The following is an 11,050-nucleotide window of genomic DNA, read 5'->3' as shown; positions in this document are numbered from 1 at the left end:
GACATTCAACATTTGCAGCTTCAATAATTCGCTTTTCACTTGGCACAAAAACACGACGCAAAGGACTTGCATATCCAACAAATATTCCCTCAATGCACTTTGGACCAAATTTTCCAAAAGGTTCTATCACCGTGCAGGGTGACCCGAACGGTTCAAGATACTTCAAGTTAGGCTTGCGGTTATTGATCAATTCAAAGCATGTTTTGTTGAATTTCTTGACAGTGAGAACTCTGTTGAGAGTATAGCATGCGGCAGAAACAGCTTCAGCCCAAAAATTTATTGGAAGTTTTGAATCTGTGAGCATAGTTCTGGCTGTCTCGATTAGTGTCCGGTTTTTGCGTTCTGCTACTCCATTCTGCTGCGGAGTGTACGGAGCACTAAACTCATGCAATATACCTCTTTCTTCACAAAATTCTTCCATCTTGTGGTTTTTGAATTTAGTACCATTATCACTTCTAATTCTTCGGATACGTCTCTTGTACAAATTCTCAATCTTTTTGAATAACGCCATCAGACTGTCAAACGTTTCATCTTTTGTCTTCAAGAAAGATACCCAAGAAAATCTAGAATAATCATCAATGACGACCAAACAATAGTAATCTCCTGTAATGCTTTTGACATTCACAGGACCAAATAAATCCATGTGAAGTCTTTCCAACGGTCGTGAAACTTAATTGACTTGCTTTTTAGGGTGTGACTTTTTCTTCTGTTTGCCTTTGATTCAACTTATACACTCCCCTTCTAGATGAAAACCTTTGATGTGAACTCCTGTAACCAAATCATTGTGCACCAAGTGATTTATTTTTCTAAGATGTATATGCCCCATCTTTCGGTGCCACAATCTTGACTCCTTCTCAGTTGCTCTTGACACAAAACAGTGAGCCTGACCTGTTGTTGTCGTTGCTATGCTCATATCCAATACATACAAGTCGTTAACTCTTGGTGCTCTCATGATGATCCACTCCTCGGGTACAACAAATCCTGGTTTTAGTATCAAACATTCTTTGTCAGTGAAGTGAGTGGTGTATTTTCTGTCACAGATCTGAGAAATACTTAATAGGTTGTTCTCCAGCTCAGCAATGTAATTGACTCTTTCAAACATTACTATCCCGTTGGATAACGTTCCTTCACCAACTATACGACCACCTTGATTGCCCGCGAATCCAATATATCCTCCATTTATATTCCTTACATCGTACAACAATGCAGTCTTCCCTGTCATATGTCTGGAAGCTCCACTATCCATGATCCATCTTGAAATAAGTTGTGGAAGATCCTGCACATAAACAAACATTATTAGAACATAACAATTTAGGATGCCGATTCATGCTTCACGATCAATGAAGCTCCGACAATTCAAATTGTTTAGTCAAACATCGAGTCCACCCAGGCCTCATCAGCCTTAGGTGTAACTTTGACTCTTGAAATTTGAATTTTGAAATTTTCAGCCTTGAGAGGTGGAAAATTTGCATCATAATCAACCGTAATTGATTCTTCAGACTTTTTCACCTCAGAAATTGACATTTTCTTCTCACTTTTTGGTTTCCAAATTTGTTGAGATAATTGAACTCTTTTCTTTTCAGGAACACTCATCTTTACCGATGTGGTAGAAGATGATTGTTTTTCCATTTCAGAAACCTTTGATTTTGAACCACTTGCTCTCATTTCAGCAACTTTCGGCTTCCATGTTTGTTGAGTTGTTGCGACCCGTTTGTAAAATTTATCATTTTTAATTACCACCTTCTTTACGGGTTCAGTTTTGACTTTGGTGTTGTCATTTTTCAAACTCTTTTTCTCAACAATTAATGGAGCCTTTTCTTTCTCATCATTTTTCTTCTTTTGATTTTCAACAACATCAGTCTTAGACTTCAAGTTGGTACACTTTCGTACAATATGCCCAACTTGATTGCATCTGAAACATGTTCGGGTGTCAATAACCCGACTAGTGCCTTCAGACTGAGGTTGTGAGGCTTTTTCTTCAAAGAATTCTTTGTTTGATTTTGAAAAAATTTCAGGTTCTTCATTTGAAAATGAACTCGAACTGTTAACAAACACTTTCCTTTCAACATACTTCTTGTTTTGAACATTTTTCTTCTGATAAGACTTACCCCCCCTGATATCCACCCGACCAATTGTTTCGATTGTTATTTGAAAAACGTGGAGGAATAAAGAGTTTCTTGTAGTAAGCTTTATCTTTTTCAAAATTCATTTGTCTTTTTGTTTGGTTCAAACTCTTCATTTCTGTCAACTCAACTTCGACCAATTTGTAAACATTTTTCAATTTGTTGACATTTACATTCTCAATCGGAAACTCAGAATCCGAAAACAACTTATCTGAACCCAACATCTTATACATGACAAGATTTGGTTCTTCATTTAAGTTGTTCTTGGATTTTTGTTTCGGAATATATTTATCCAAGAAACATCCATCATCTTCATTTGAATCAGACTCTAAAACACTTTCTGCCATGCTTTTGACAATATCAGTCTGAACACTATCATCAGATGATGATGATGAGAATGTAACATCAATCGACTCTGGAAGTTTTATTTCATCTGAATTTTCATCATCATTAACCAGCCCGGACTTTTTCTTTGAGAAATTATTTAAAACAGGTGGTGGAACTTGATGATATCCCACTCCAGTTCCGTCCGAAAATACATCTTTGCCAGCTTTGTTTTTCCCGATGGGTTTGGGAACAATGTGCTGCAGAACAAAGCTTGCAGAGTTGTAACTGGTTAATTTTAATTGGATGCGTTCATTTTCGATTTTCGCTTCTTGGAATTGAAGCTTCAGATTAGCAATTTCATCCAATTGTTTGTTTTTTAACTCCTCTTTCACCCTTGACACACCCGTCAGTTGAACATTTTCTTTTGTTGTTTTCCCATTTCGATCATCCGAATCTTTAACCGTTCGCTTAAGCTTCTCAAAATTTTCAGTGATGTGACGATTTTCAAGAATGAGTTTTTCATTTTCTTTCTTAGTTCTTTCTATGTCACTTTTATCACTTTCAATTTTTTTAGTTAACTCTTTTGCATGATCGTTTGAAGCTTTTAGCAACTTATCCCGGTTTAAGATTTGATTTTCAACCTCTCTGACTCTTTTTGTCAGATCTTCAACCTTTTTGTTGTTGAGATAAGCGACAGTACTACAATCTTTGCAATTTTTCATGCAATTCTTGCTGTCACTTTCGCTTTTGTCTTTCTTACCTGACACTACATTCGTGTTAATCTGACTAACCTTGGCGTTTGACTCAGTTCCAGAACTAGAATCTACCTCCAGTTCTTTTGCAGCTAGAACTTTGTCTGCCATCTTTATCAGATTTTCAGCTGTGAACTCCTGTGATGTATCTATCACCCCATCATCGATCTTCTTTTCTGCTGACTTTACCTTTTCTTCTTTCTCTTCCACTTTCTTTTCACCTTCTCCCCACCATTCTCTTTGTCTAGCTTCCTCTTCTTCAGTATATTGCTGAATGATTGCATCAACACTGAGTGAACTTGGATCGATTGCAATATTACCTTGAGGATCAAGGTAACATTCTCTATCTGGATCCCACCTTTTAGCCCTTTTTGCTTCTTTGTAAATGGTATAGATTCTGCTTACTTTTGTTTGGGTTTTCATTCTTCTGTTCACAAACTTTTCTTCTTCTGTTCTTGTATCTTTGAACGGAACAATCTTTCCTGCTGCGAAAGCATAACCAACTGCATCTTCTTCAGGCAATATCTCACTTCAGTCGTATCCCTCATCATCATGAATGACTACTAAAGCTCTTGATTTTTCTTTATCTTTCTCTTCAATCTGCTTCAGCCTTGGAGGTTCCGATTTGTTCTGATGGTAAATGGCTTTCTTGTAATAATCTTCTCGGAACGGATTAGCAGACTCATCATCATACACGTTTCTGCACTCTCGTTTAAAGTAACCTTTTTGTTTGCATTTGAAGCATGTCACTTTAGACTTATTGAAACCCAATTTGGTAGATGGACCACCAATTGTTTTTCTGCCAGTTATTTCCATGAAACGCTGTGCTCGACGAACAGCACTGGCCATAGCCCAACGAATATCGATTAGTTCCATTTCTTCATGATCTATTTGATCGTAATCTTCCTTCGTCAGGTTGGTATTGCCAATCTTCCCAGCGAGTAACCCTTCATATGACTCCAATACAGATGCTAAGAAAATCATCTGTTGTATCGCCGACTCCTCACTGAAATTTTGACCATTTTTCAAATCAACTGCAATATTACATTGAAAGACATTCTTTGGAATTGATTGCTGTTGGTTTGATGTGCTTGAAGATGGTCCTTGACTTGTAGTGTCGGAAGACATTCCTCCATGAAAACCACTGTGTGAGGTTTCTTGAGTCATTGGTTGTGAACTTTCTGCAGTGAAGGCTGTTTTTGGAGATCCTGTCTTTTGAATCAAGCTCTTTGGATAATAAAGTTCCACATTTTGTTGATATAACGAGTGATTGACTTTATGTGTCTTCTTTATTTCAAGCTCATGACTCTCAAGTTTCTCTATCAGCAAATCAACTGTCAGAACACTTGGCTGGATTGTATTCTTGATCATCATTGTGAAGTATTGCCAATCCATTTCGTCTGGCAAAGAATCAAATAACTTGTCTACAAGCTCCTCTTGAGTAAAAACAATTCCATGCCTGACCAATTCTAGCTTTAGATGCCCGAAATGTTCAACCATTTTTGGAACAGACTCATTTTTAAGACATCCGAACAGATCAAATTTCTTTTTTAGCAGTTTCTTTTTGTTTTTAATGATTTCTGCAGTACCGACACATTTCTTTTGTAATTTATCCCAAAGATCCTTTGCGTTTGAATAATCAATCAGTGAGATAATATCTTCTCTCACTGATTGGTTAATCAACGCTAGACATTTTTGTTCGGCCACAAAATATTCAATCTCATCGCTTTCTGACATGTTCTCAAAATCTTCTCTTCCATTCTTAAAACCGTTTTTTAAGCTTTTCCAACTGGGGTAAGCAAAGTCTTTCAACCATTCCTCGAATCGTTTTGCCCACCGGTTATAATCTTCAATTGCTAACAGCTTTGGTGGCTTATTATAGGTTCCATAAGTGCTTTCCACACTAAGTGCATCCGACAATGTCTTTCTCGTACTTGGAGTATTCTCATTCGTTCGGTTTGTTGAATCATCTCCACTGTTTCCAGCAAACGCATACATTTCACTGAATGGGTTCATGAATTCTTCCATTGTTAAGTACCTGAGATGTTTATCAAACACTTAGAAAAATTTTGAATTTTAAAGATGTAAACACAAGGACACTTGGATCGAATTGCTCGTTCGATCGACGAGCACACCCACAATCGGCTGGCTCTTTCGATCGATCAGCTGGTTTGATCGGCTGACAAACTCAAATTTGAAAACAGTACACAATTACTGTCCGATCGAGTGGCGTATTCGATCGGCTAGCAATATGATTTCAGCAACAATATCAAAAATCAACAATGCTGTCCGATCTAATTACTCGTTCGATCGGCTAACACTGATGATGTCAGCAACAATCTAAAAATATCTGAACGGTTATTCAACTTGAATGATGACGTCAGCAAGTATATGAATCGGCTAGGGCATTCGACCGGCTGACATCAGCAAATATGAACAGTTTTTCATAGATTTTGATCAATTTGAACAAGTTTTAGATTGAATCTGATTGCGAAATTTTGTAGGATTGTAATTCTAATGATTGCGATCCGATTAATAGCAAATTTTTCAATTTTTAACCATAAAATCTCACTGAATTTTAAGTTTTTCTGGTTTTATGATGTAAAAGTGAAAAATAAAGCTGGATCTGAGAAGAGAATAGAAGAATCGGTCAATTTTCCAGCGAAATCTGAGTCGGAATGATAGAAATAACAAATTTCCGGTGAAATTTGTTTCTGAGACAGCAGACACGGCTTGAATTCCGGTGAATTCGTCTCTAAATCAACAAGAACGGCTTGAATTCCGTTGAATTCGTCTCTGTAGGTCTCGATTCAGCTCCCTAAAGCTCTGATACCACTTGTTGGTCCCTCGGATGGGATCTTCTTATCCGTAAACGTAGATGAATCGTAAAGTGATTAATGTGCGGAATTCATGTAATCACATAGCAGATATACAAAGACAACATTCTACTTTGAATCACCGTCTGATATTCTATTGAATGATGTGAAAATGTACAGGAGCCAGAAAGAACTCAGACATGCAAAAGGTAGGTAGAAAGTGAAAGTGTCAAAAAGGTTCTAAATAAACTGAACTACCAGCTATTTATAGGCAAGGACAGAATAAGAGAGTGCTGGCCGATCGGCTGGGCTAGCCGATCGGCTGACAATCCTAACCAATCGAGTAGCCTGCTCGATCGGCCGGGCTATCCGATCGGCTGGCAGCAACAGCACTTAACAAAAACTTCAACGATTCTGTCCTGCTTTACATACACACATACAAAACATACACCCAACTATAAAAAATATGACTACATGTTGACGGAAGCTACAGACGTTATTGCACTAACAATTATTGAAAGATATTGTAACTTGGTGAGAAATATGTCGAAACTTGGTATTAAAAAGGATACTGATGAATTGATTGAAAAACTTGTAGATGCACTACCACATGAAATCTGGGGAACTTTTCTGATGATGCTGAGAAACAACAGAAAAGAGTATAAGAAGCTGACGCTGGGAGAATTCATCAAACATTTGGAAGCTCAAGAGATGGAGCAGCGAAAGATTGCCAGAATGAAGAACTACGATGGAGAACAAGACATCAGCTTGTATTTCAAGAGTGGTGTTAGTGAAAAGACAAATTTTTCTCCAAAGGTTGAAACAACATATAATACAAAAAGTTCTTCTGAAAAACTATCTCAGGGATCAAGCAGCACAATAAGATTCTCTTCATTTCCAACATTTGATCCACTGTTTACTACAACAAAGAGTGGTAAAATTCTTCAATGTAACATTGCTTTAAAGCTCCTAAATGATCAGAATTATACTGAAGAAGTTGCAAAAAGTCATATGTCTTTGTTGGTTACAGTGCTTGAATCCTATGGTGGATTAGTTGCAGGAAGGATCAGTAATCTAATGCTCACAAAAGAGGATTATGATCAAATCGACGCTGAGGAAAAGAAATTGATGGATATTAAATGGTGCATGGCTAGTGTGTTGAGACGGGCTGAAAAGTTTAAACAAATCACAGGCAGAGATGATTTTCGTGAGGCACATGTTTCAACTTTAGGATTTGATAAGTCTAAAGTTACCTGTTTTCGTTGCAGGGAAAAGGGGCATTTCCAGAGGGAGTGCACAAATCGTGAAGCTGGTGGAGCTCAAAACCCTTTCGCAAACAACGACTATCACAAAAAGGCTATTTATCATCAAGTCACACAACAGCCATATCAACAACAACAGGCACAGCATCAAGCACAAACTGCACGTGGTAGAATGGAAATTAAAGATTCAAAGAGAGATTGTTTAGGAAAGGATGGTGGTTTCAGTTGGGATAATTACATTCCAACAAATAGCAAAGTGTGTTTGGCAGATCAAGATGATGAAAAGTTAGTTGAAGGTTTCAATTGGGACAATTTTGCCCAGATCAAGAATGTATGGCTAAAGAGATGTCAAAAGACACGTCAAATGTTAAAGCTTTTATTGCTAATGCTTACGATCTAAAATGGGCAGAAAAAGTCAGAAAGGTCAGGGAAGCTGAAAAAGAAAAATGGAGAAAAATTGGAGAAGAGGAAGAAGAAGAAGAAGAAGAAAGGCTAAAAGCTGAAGCGGAGGCCATGAGAAAGAAAAGAAATGAGTTTTTCCAATCAAACAGAACAGTCAAAAAAGCTCCTGAATTTGAAATCAAAGTTGATACTGAAGCAGTCAAAGTATCTGAAAAGTGATTGAATTGTGATTCTTTGATCAAACAAAACAATGAACTGCTGCATAACATTAACAGATTGAAAGAATCATATGATACAATGAACAGAGAGATCAACAAGTACACTGAGTCTAACAGTGATAAGCTGTAGCATTGAACACACTCAAAGTAGCTTATATGAGACAGCTTGATGATGTCAACTTTTACACAAAGAAATATGCTGATCTGGAGTTAAAGCTGTCAACACAAAGAATAGAAACTGAGAGAGTTAACAATTTATTGGAAAGTTACTCATGTTCTACTTTTGTTGTTGACAGGATTTATCCGATCGTGGAACAAATGAAGACATTTGAAGAAGTGAGGACTTCAGAAGGAAAGAAGTCAGAGACAAGAGAAGAGGATGAAGTGAAGATTTCTGGTAAGAAACCGAGTGTTGTCTATAACAGATGTCCGCCCCTAGTAAAAAATGGATATTCACCTCGAAATCCAAATACCGAGAGAGTCAAAAAGGCAATTAACTTACAATGGGAGTCTGGGCCGTCGGTTAACTTACCATAAAATATTGATGTCACGTTCACATCGTCCGACACCGATCATGAGTCCAAATTGATAAAAAGTGTGGTCGATCAGGTGTTAGACAAAGATGACATAGAGGAGTCAAAACCGGAGTCAAAACCCAAGTCAAAATCTGAGTCTGATACGTCAAAGCCAACAATAAAAAAGGACAAACGGGTTTATGATAAAGAATTTTTGCTATCAAAATCTAATTTGAATGATGAACCGGTCAAAGTAGCATATACTTTGAAAGATTCTGACAAATTATATTCTGATGAGAGTTTTCCAATAAGAAGTGTTAGAGTTGAAGTGATTAACAAGGTTTTCAAAATTAAAGTAATCAATATTTCTGAAATAAAAGATTTAAATCTTTCTGGAAAACATAAACAATACACTTCAAGAGATCAACAAAGAATTAACAAGAAAATGGGTTACAATTGTGGTTATAATTTCCAAAAGAAATCAAACCATAATCATAGTTTCAAAAAGAAAGGTCTTGGATTTAATCAATCAGAAAACTATAAAAATGAAAAAGTTTATAAACCAAAAACTGTGTTTGTTTCAGGAAAAACGTTAGGAGCTGAGAAAGAACAAGCATTCAGAAAACATACGAACAAAGAATTCCTTGCCAAAAAGCAAGAGGACTTGAAGAAGAATGTTGTTCAGAAGAAGATAGAAACGAGAACCTGTTTTCAGTGTAAAACTGCTGGTCATGTTGCTAGGAACTGTTCGAAAACATTCAAACCAAAACAGGAAGTCTCTGGTAAATTGAAAGAGAAAGTTGTTGAGAAAACTGAACTTTCAACCCGAAAGTTTACAGGCTTTGAAAATTCAACCTTTGAGAAGGGAGAATGTTCAAAGAGTGCTTTGAAAAGAAAAGAAAATTTGAAAAATAAAAAATGGGTTGTGAAAGGTTCAGGTAATAGTTCTGTTGATGAATCTGATTCCATAAAATCAGAGGAGCCACGTGTTGATGGAAAAGATGAAAAATCAGTTTTGACAGTGGATGATGAGAATTTTCCACCACTGAATGCTAAAAATTTAAAATCTAAAATCGGAAAAGTGGAAATTTCAAATCAATTTTATTCTGATAAAAAGAAATTTGATGTTGAAAAGACTTTCAACAGAAATGTGAAACGTATTTTTGGCAAAATGGTCAATGGTCAGGCCAAAGGTGTTAAAGAATTTTATGCTGCCAAAAGAAGTGTTCATAAGGCTGTTGAAAGTAACGATGAAGAAGAAGATGTTGTTACACCCAAGGAAGGTCAGGCTTGGGTGGACATATTTTTCAAAGAATAAAAACCTGACTTGCCGGAGATCCCAAGTTTGTAATTGTGGATCAGGTATCGGCATCTTTCTAGTATGTGCTTGAAAAGGTTATACAGGACTTGCCGGAGCTCCCAAGTTGGTAATCGTGGAGCATGAATCGGCATTTTTCTTGAAATTGTTTCTATTGAGAAGTATGAATTGCTGGAACTCCCATGTTGGTAAGTGTGGAGTAGGAATCGGCACCTTGAGAATTCAATCAACAGATGGTAATTGGTTGAAAAACAGGTTTGATATGTTTATTGTTTCTACAAGTGGTTAAATCAAGGTCATTAATTTGAACTTGAGTTAACTATCATTCAAAATATTGGCAAACAATGTGATGATTTGATCCCCGAACCGAAAAATGGTTAATAAACAAACCTATTTTCCGGAAAAACCATTTTGGTTAAAACAAACTTGAGTGTTTTGAAATCATAATGGGAAAACACTTTGTTGTGAGGGGGAGTTCTGATTGTTTATGCCAAGTGGATGGAGAATTGAGGTGATTTGATATCAGTTGTCCTGTTCTTGTACAGTTTGTTTTCAATTTTTCTTAGATGTATTTGTATTTTAGGGGGAGTATATTTTCAGAAAAATCCAAAAACATTAGAAAATTTGAAAAAGCCAAAAACATGATAAAATGAAAAATGAGTTTTTGTTGCATAAAAGAGGAAATGATAGTACATCAGTGGACTATCACAACACGCTAAAGAAATGTAAAGTTAAATATGTGATAAATAATCTCACTGTGGATGTGTCAGTAGATTTTCGCACATTTAGTAGATTGTGACGAGATATAAACCTAAATTTAAAAACTTGCTTATCTCGTGGGGAACAACTTCTTGGATATATGGGTAACCCCCGAAATCTCGTTTGAAAGGTCCCTCTTTCTGAGATACTAGCTCTTTATACTCAGTGATATCTGGGGTATTATTCCGGGACTTCTGCTATATGGAAATACTGACCTAGTCCCCGAATAATACTTTCTGCAAATGCTTGAAAATAGCACAGCCCTCAGCAAGTTGATGAAACAATAAAATTGATAGTCACTGCTGTTGTAACAAAAGATCCTCTAAAGGGGACACACCGTAAAGTCGAAGCCGTCATCTCTCTGCGTATACGGAAGTACCGACCTGAGCTCTCACGGCCCTCGCAATTTAACCCCTTTACAGATATCATCTATGGTATACTCACCTGTAAGACTGAATATTGGGATCTGGATACGGGAGTATATACAAGTGGTGGGACACGCGAGTAAGTTTAAGTCTGTAAGACATTAATCACGTATCTCGAAACAATTGAAATTTG

This window comes from Helianthus annuus, chromosome 4, assembly GCF_002127325.2.
Source record: "Helianthus annuus cultivar XRQ/B chromosome 4, HanXRQr2.0-SUNRISE, whole genome shotgun sequence".
Classification (NCBI taxonomy): domain Eukaryota; kingdom Viridiplantae; phylum Streptophyta; class Magnoliopsida; order Asterales; family Asteraceae; genus Helianthus; species Helianthus annuus.
Note: the sequence above shows the minus strand (reverse complement) of the source record.